The sequence below is a fragment of the Pan troglodytes genome, chromosome 16 (genome assembly GCF_028858775.2).
Source record: "Pan troglodytes isolate AG18354 chromosome 16, NHGRI_mPanTro3-v2.0_pri, whole genome shotgun sequence".
Classification (NCBI taxonomy): domain Eukaryota; kingdom Metazoa; phylum Chordata; class Mammalia; order Primates; family Hominidae; genus Pan; species Pan troglodytes.
In genome coordinates this window covers 8636819-8644876 of record NC_072414.2, presented here as the reverse complement: position 1 = coordinate 8644876, position 8058 = coordinate 8636819, and positions in this window count along the sequence as shown.

Genomic DNA, 8058 nt, shown 5'->3' with positions numbered 1-8058 from the left:
ATTCATAATAGCAATTATGTATACCTTCCCTACCTTCCCTCCTTTGTTCCTGATCAATCTGGTCAGGAGTGAATCATTTTTATTTATCTTTTCATACCAACTTTTGGCCTTTTCTATTGGATGTTGCTATAATTTGAATATTTGACCTTCCAAACTTCTGTTGAAATCTGATCCCCAGTTTTCGAGGTGGAGCCTAAAGGGCAGTGTTTGGGTTATGGGGGCAGATTTCTCGTGAAAAGATTAATGCTCACCCTAGGAGGGAGGGAGAGAGGCAGTTCTCCCTCTGTTTGTTACCAGGAAAGCTTTTTAAAAAGAGCCTGGCGCCTCCCTCTCCTCTCTCTTGTTTTCTTTCTCACCATGTGATCTCATCACACACGGGCTCCCCCTCCCCTCCCACCTTGAGTGGAAGCAGCCTGAGCCCTCCCCAAATGCAGATGCTGGCACTCTGCTTCTTGTACAGCCTCCAGAACCGTGAGCCAAATAAACCTCTTCTCTTTATAAATTATCCAACTTCAAGTATTCCTTTATAGCAACACGAATAGAGACAGCTGTTATTTTAAATTTATTTCTGCTCTTATTTTTATTTTTAAGAGCCAAGTTCTCACTCTTGTCTCCTAGGCTGGAGTGCAGTGGTATGATCATAGCTCAGTACAGCCTTGAGCTCCTGGGCTCAAGAAATCCTCCTGCCTCAGTCTCCTGAGTAGCAAGGACTACAGGTGCATAATACTGTGCCCAGACAATTTTTCTATTTTTTGTACTGACAGGGTCTCACTATGTTGTCCATGCTCGTCTTGAACTCCTGGCCTCAAGTGATCCTCCCACCTCAGCCTCCCAAAGTGCTGGGATTACAGCTGTGAGCCACTGTGCCTGGCCTCTTAGTTTTGTATATATTTCTTTTTACTTTCTTTGTATTTAATATGTTTTCCTTTTCGTAAATTTTTTTATAATTAGGCTTTTTCTGTGTGTATGTAATTTTCAGTTCCCATCAGATCACAACTTTGGCTGTCTCCTGAAGTATTGATGTGGCATATTTTTTATCATTCAGTTTAAAATATTTTAAAATTTCTTTTGTGCATTCTTCTTTGACTAAAGAGTTATTTAGAAGTATGCTTTCTAACTTTGAAATATTTTGAGATTTTACAGGTTTCTTTTTTCTTATTCTGTGAGGTTTTTGCTTGTATGTTTTTTGTTTTTGATTTTCAGCTTAATTCACTATACTCTGAGATCATACTCTTTGTTTCTTTGTTACCCAATCGATGTGTATTCTGCCTTGTAGGGGACAGTGTTTTCAGTGTGTGGCCGTGTAACTTTAAACAGTGTTAAAAACAGGGGATTCTTTAAGTCTTCCGTATATGTACCCGTTCTTTTCAGTTGCTTTTTAAAAATCACTGCTGAGAGAAGTGAGTAAAACCCTTCCATGATGATTGGAGATTTTTCTGTTTCTCTCTTAAGTTCTGATAATTCTGACAATTTATATACACTTGAGTCTAATTATTTAAAAGATACTACAACTTTGGAATTATTCAGAAATTTAGAATTATTAATTATTTGAAATATGAAATTACTATATCTTCTTAGTAAATTATGAGATACGTCTCTTTATCTCTAGCAAACCTTTTTGCTTTAAAGTCTAGTTTATCTGATATTAATATGACTATATTGGCTTTATTTTGGTTAGTGGCCAAATGGTCTATCTTTTCTCATCCTCTACTTTCAAACTTTCTAAATCCTTGCTTTTAATGTGTATTTCCTTCAACAGCACATATGGAAGTCATCTTTAGCACCTTTGCATGGTTACTTTAGAATTTCATGTATCCTGACATATCAAAGTCTAAGATAAATAATTACTTTTACAAATTTCCAGACAAATGTTGATAAACATGTGACTTCAGTCTCACATGAGTCTCACTTTTCCCAAAACAATTAGTTGTGATCTGAGCGGTAACTCTAGTCCACAATTCTTACGATTTGTAGGAATTACCTGCTTGATGTAATGGGCCGTAAGACTTGCTTTTGGAGGGTGATCATGACCCTGCTTCTACTGAGCTTTCTACGGAGCTGGGTAAGCTCCCCATTGTGTTTTTTCGTAGCTAAAACATAAATGCTCACCAGCTTTACACAGAATTGGCCAGCTGGAGCTCATAAAACACAGAGGACGTGGTGCACACTCCTCATTATCAGAATATGGATGCATGTATTAAAGGTCAATTCATTTTCTTTCTTGATCTCACAATCACATAAAGAAAAAATTAAAACATTTCTAAATGTAACCTGCATTAGAATAGGTATAAAACTAGAATAGAAACTTCTATTTCTGGAAATATAATGGGATTCTCTAAATGGCTACCTACACAATGAAAGTAAATCAAGGGTAAATTATGACAGACCTATTCCATGTAGTGATGTGCTTCATAGAAAGTAAGTGAAATTCCCAAGGGTGAATGTTGAAGGAAACAACGAGCTGGATCTGCTGAGTAGTTACCTCGGAGACATGGAAGACTATGCATTGGACCCAAGGAAAGTGGGGGCCCAACTGGATATTTCTACATTCAATTAGGACACGTAAATTCTTACAATCGCAGTGAAGGGGAGGGCCAGCTAAAAAGCTGCTTTCCAGAAAAGAGAGTTTTTTAGGAAACTTGTTTCTGCTGTGGCTTCTGAAGAAAAGAAGAAAAAGGAAAGGAGAAGGAGGAGAAGAGGAACAGGAGGAGGAGGAGAGTCTATTATGAATATGTGAGGCTGCAGAACTGCCTTGGAGTTTGGAAATCAACTCTACACCAACCTCTTGGTCAGAGAAAAATCAAAAACGATGACAAAAAATTAGATTAAAGTAAATCCAGGTGGGTAAACCCAGCACAAGCAGAAAAAATAGAAATCCTCATGGAAGAAAAGTATTCCCAATTGCAACTTGCAGAATTTACATACATAGGTACACAATTACCCAACACAAGTAAACAAGGCATCATCGCAGAGGCAGTCAATGGGAGAAACAAATTAGACCCACAAAAACTTCAGGTACCGGAATATTCAGACATCTAGATAAAATAGCCATGCTGACATTACTATATATTTTAAATACAAAATTATATATATGATTTATGTCTATATGCACATAATTATTGTATTTAGAAGATATATAAATGTTAGAGGCCAGTGCGGTGGCTCATGTCTGTAATCCCAGCACTTTGGGAGACTGGGTGGGCAGATCACTTAAGGTCAGGAGTTCGAGACCAGCCTGGGCAATATGGTGAAACCTTGTCTCTACTAAAAATATTAAAAAACCTATCAGGGTGAGGTGGTTCATGCCTATAATCCCAGCTACTCAGGAGGCTGAAGCATGAGAATCCCTTGAACCTGGGAGGCAGAGGTTGCAGTGAGCTGAGAGCATGCCACCGCACTCCGGCCTGGGTGACAGAGTGAGACACCATCTCTAAATAAATAAATAAATAAATAAGAAAAGTCAGCAAGGAACAGGAAACTGTCAAAATGAGAAGGCACATCTGACAAACCAAATACAACTTTTGGAAAATAAATGTTGTTATTAAGACTAGATTCTTATCCATAGCTTAAATAAATGAGACAGCATGAAGGAAAATTCACAAACTGGCAAATAAAAATAAATGTAGCACGGAAAAGCAAGTTGGAAATATGTGAAATTAAGAAATGTGGATGACAGAGTGAGAAGTCCTAATGATAGCTCGTTAATATGCTGGAATGAGAAAATAAGTAGAACAAGGGAGCAGTCCAGATTTTTAAAACTGTATTAGAAACCACAAAATCATAGAATAGAAAAGCATACAATACATTCCACATAGAAAAGCATCTAAAAATGTACACTGAGACACACTGAGTATACTCAAAAAACACTAAAAGAGAGACAAAGAAAGAGAGAAGGGGAGGGTCTTACCAAGATATTTTTCAGATTGAAAAAAATCCCAAACACACACACACACACACACACACACACACACACACACACACACACACACAAAAGCATGTAATCCAGCAGACATATACTAAGGAAATCTAAACAATGAACTTCAGCAGAGAAGAGGAAGAAAAAAGACTCCAGGAAAAAGATTTTCAATAGTAAAAATAGTGAAAGAAAAGGTAAAACTTTAAAAAATACTGTGTAGAAATGACAGTAATAATAGTGTCTAATCCATGGTGTTATAAAAAAGAGGGATTTAAAATAGTGACTGGAAATGACAGTGTGTCCAGTCAAGGATGATAGGTGCTCAGATTTTAAAAGCACTTAAGTTAATCAGACAGAGGGTGGACTCTTGATGAATTTTTGACTCTTAAAATTTATTTTTTTATTTTTATTTTTTTGAAATGGAGGCTTGCTCTGTCACCCAGGCTGGAGCACAGTGGCATGATCTCGGCTCGGCTCACTGCAACCTCCGCCTCCTGGGTTCAAGGGATTCTTGTACCTCAGCCTCCAGAGAAGCTGGGACTACAGGCACCCGCCACCACACCCAGATATATATATATATATATATTTGTATTTTTAGTAGAGAGGGGGTTTCATCTTGTTGGCCAGGCTGGTCTCGAACTCCTGACCCCAAGTGATCCGCCTGCCTCAGCCTCCCAAAGTGCTGAGATTATAGGCATGAGCCACCGCACCCAGCCAGACTCTGAAAATTTAAATGGAAAAACACTTAGTAGAGAAAAAATTCTTCAATTTGTTAGAGGAAAAATAAATGGAATCGGGAAAAAGATAAGAAGGGAAGAATAAAAATGACAGAGCAAATAAAAACATGAAATAGGATGGGAGAAAGTATAAAAATGAATGCAAATGTATACTTGATGATTATCACTGCAAATAGTGTAAACCAGGGGTCAGAATTTTTTTTTTCTGTAAAGAACGAGGGAATAAGTATTTTGGGTTTTGCAGACCAGTTGATTTCTGTCACAATTACGCACCTTTGTCATTGCAGCAAGAAAGCATCCATGGACAATGTACAAATGAACAGCTGTCTTCCAATAAAACCTTGTTTATAAAACTAAGCAGTAGGCTGGATTTCAACAAAGGGCCATGGTTTACTGACTCCTATTCTTAACTTATTTTAAAAATGCGGAAGTTAAGATTGGGAACAAGGCAAGGATGTCCTCTTTTACCACTTCCATTTAATTTCCTACTGAAAGTCCTAGCAAGTGCAATATGGCAAAACAGGGAAATAAAAGGTATGCAGATTGTGAAGAAGAAATAAAATAGTCTTTGTACATAGATTCCACATTGCAACTGATATTTGAGAAACTGCCAGTTTCTTAAATCTTAAATGTTTTAAACACACACACATGCACACACCCTGTAACTATGTGAGGTGATGGACAGGTTAGATTGATTGTGGTAATTATTTCACAATACATATTTATGTCACATTGGGCTGGGGGCAGTGGCATGTTCCTGTAGTCCCAGCTACTCCAGAGACTGAGGTGGGAGGATCGCTGGAGACCAGGAGTTCAAGGTTGCAGTGAGCTATGATGGTGCCACTGCACTCCAGCCTGGGAGGGAGAATGAGGCTGTGTCTCTCAAAAAAAATAAAAAAATAAAAAAAAATGAGGCTGAGGTGGGTGGATCACGAGGTCAGGTGTTCGAGACCATCCTGACCAATATGGTGAAACCCCGTCTCTACTAAAAATACAAAACTTAGACAGACATGGTGGCGCATGCCTGCAATCCCAGCTACTCAGGAAGTTCAGGCAGGAGAATCACTTGAACCCAGGAGGCAGAAGTTGCTGTGAGCAGAGATCATGCCACTGCACTCCAGCCTGGGTGACAGAGTGAGACTCCATCTCAAAAAAAAAAAAAAAAAAAAAAAAGAGAGAGAGAATCAAGTGGAAGGTCCTTGTTGAATGCCTGGGACATTCAATGGAGTCACCACAGGAGACACATATTAGAGTGGGCTAAACTGGTTCTAGAATAAAGCTACTATAAACCTGCTGTAACAAAGCTTGAAAACAAGCTTCTAAAAGATCCACCTGAACTTCAAGTAATTTAAATTCCTGCCAGCATGAGGTACAACCTTCCTGAAAGTAAGACAACCAAACCTAGACACTCAACAACAGGATATGAACAATGTGTAACCTCCAATACGAAAAATTAGCAGAAGTGACAAGAAGCAGAAAAATGTGGTTCATAATCAGGAGAAAAATCAGTCAAGCAGTCAACATAAATAGAACCAAAAGATGATAAAGTTAGCAGGCAATGGCTTTAAAATAGCTATGATAAATATGCTCTTAGATTTAAATATGAAAATAACAAGGAGAGACATGAAATATATTAAGGAAAAAAACAAAACTTCCACAGATGAAAAATGCAATGCCTGAAGTGAAAAATACATTGAATAGGCTCAATAGCAGTCCAGACACTGCAAAAGAAAAGATCAATGAACTTGAAGAAAGAGAAATAAAAAGTATCTAAAGTGAAGTACAGAGGAAAAAAAAAACTGACCAAACCTCAGTGACCTATGGGGACAATAGAAAGCAGAAATGGAAGAGGCAGAAAGAAAGATGTAAAAAAAAAAAAGTATAAAAATTTTCCAAATTTGATGAAAACTATAAGCTAACATATCCAAGGCTCAAAGAATTCCAAAACAGAATAGAAAAAAGAAAGAATAAAGGAAAGAAAAATACACCAAGTCACAAATTCTAATTGAAATACTAAAAAAAAAAAGATGAACATCTTGAAATCAGACACAAGAAAAAGACATATTGCGTATAGAGAAATAAAGAGGAGAATGACAGCAGGCTTCATGTTAGAAAAAATGCAAGCCAGAAGACAGTGGAACAGGGCTTTAGCATACAGTCATGGGTCACTTAATAATAGAAATACGTTCTGAGAAATATATCATTAGTTGATTGGTGTCATTGTGTGACTATCACAGAGTGTATTTACACAAACCTAGATAGTATAGCCTACCTGGGCTGTATGGCATAGCCTATTGGCATTAAAGATAAAAAATGAAACACCTGTTTAAGGCACTTGCCGTGAGTGGAGCTTGCAGGACTGGAAATTGCTCTGGGTGATTCAGTGAGTGAGTGGTGAGTGAATGTGAAGACCCAGGACATTACTGTAGACTTTTTAAACACTGACTATACACTTAGGCTACACTAAATTTAAAAAAAACTAAGTAGTTGTGCTATGACATTACAATGGCTATGATGTCACTAGCTAATAGGAATTTTTCAGCTCCATTATAATGTTATAGGATCACCATTGTATATTCATTCTATCGTTGACTGAAATGTCATTTTACATTGTATGACTGTATTTGTTTCTTGACCAATGGGCTCACATCCTGATAAATCCATTGCAAGCTGAAACTATCATAAGTCGAAAATGCATTTAATATACCTAACCTACGAAACATCATAGCTTAGCCTAGCCCACCATAAACGTGTTCAGAACATTTACATTAGCTTATAATTGGGCAAAATAATCTAAAGCAACACCTATTTTATAATAAAGTGTTGAATATCTCATGCAATTTATTGACTACTTACTGAAAGTCAAAGACAGAATGGTTGATGGGTACTTAAAGTATAGCTTCTCCCGAAACATCACTTTTTGCTCCATCATAAAGTCAAAAATCATAAGTTGAACCATTGTAAGTTGGTGAACATCTGTACATATAAAAATATCTGTATATACAGATACATACAGATACATTCAAAAATTTTCAGAATTTTGGAATTCTATACTGAGAAAAAGTATCTTTAAAAAGTGAAAAATGAAAGAAAAACGTTTTCAGAGAAATAAGTTTGTAGAACTCATCACAGAACACCTGTGCTGCAGGAAGTAACGAAGGGTTTTCTATGAGCAGAACTAAAGTCATATCCAATAAAATTTTTTTCTCATTTGAAAACCTATTTTAAAAATAATTGATTGTTCTACAAGGAACTCAAACAAAACAGCAAGAAAAACAAATTATCCCATTCATATGAGGGCAAATGACATCAAGAGACATGTTTTAAAAGAAGATGTACAAATGGACAATGAACATATGAAAAAATGCTCGACATGATTAATCATCAAGGAAATGAAAATTAAAG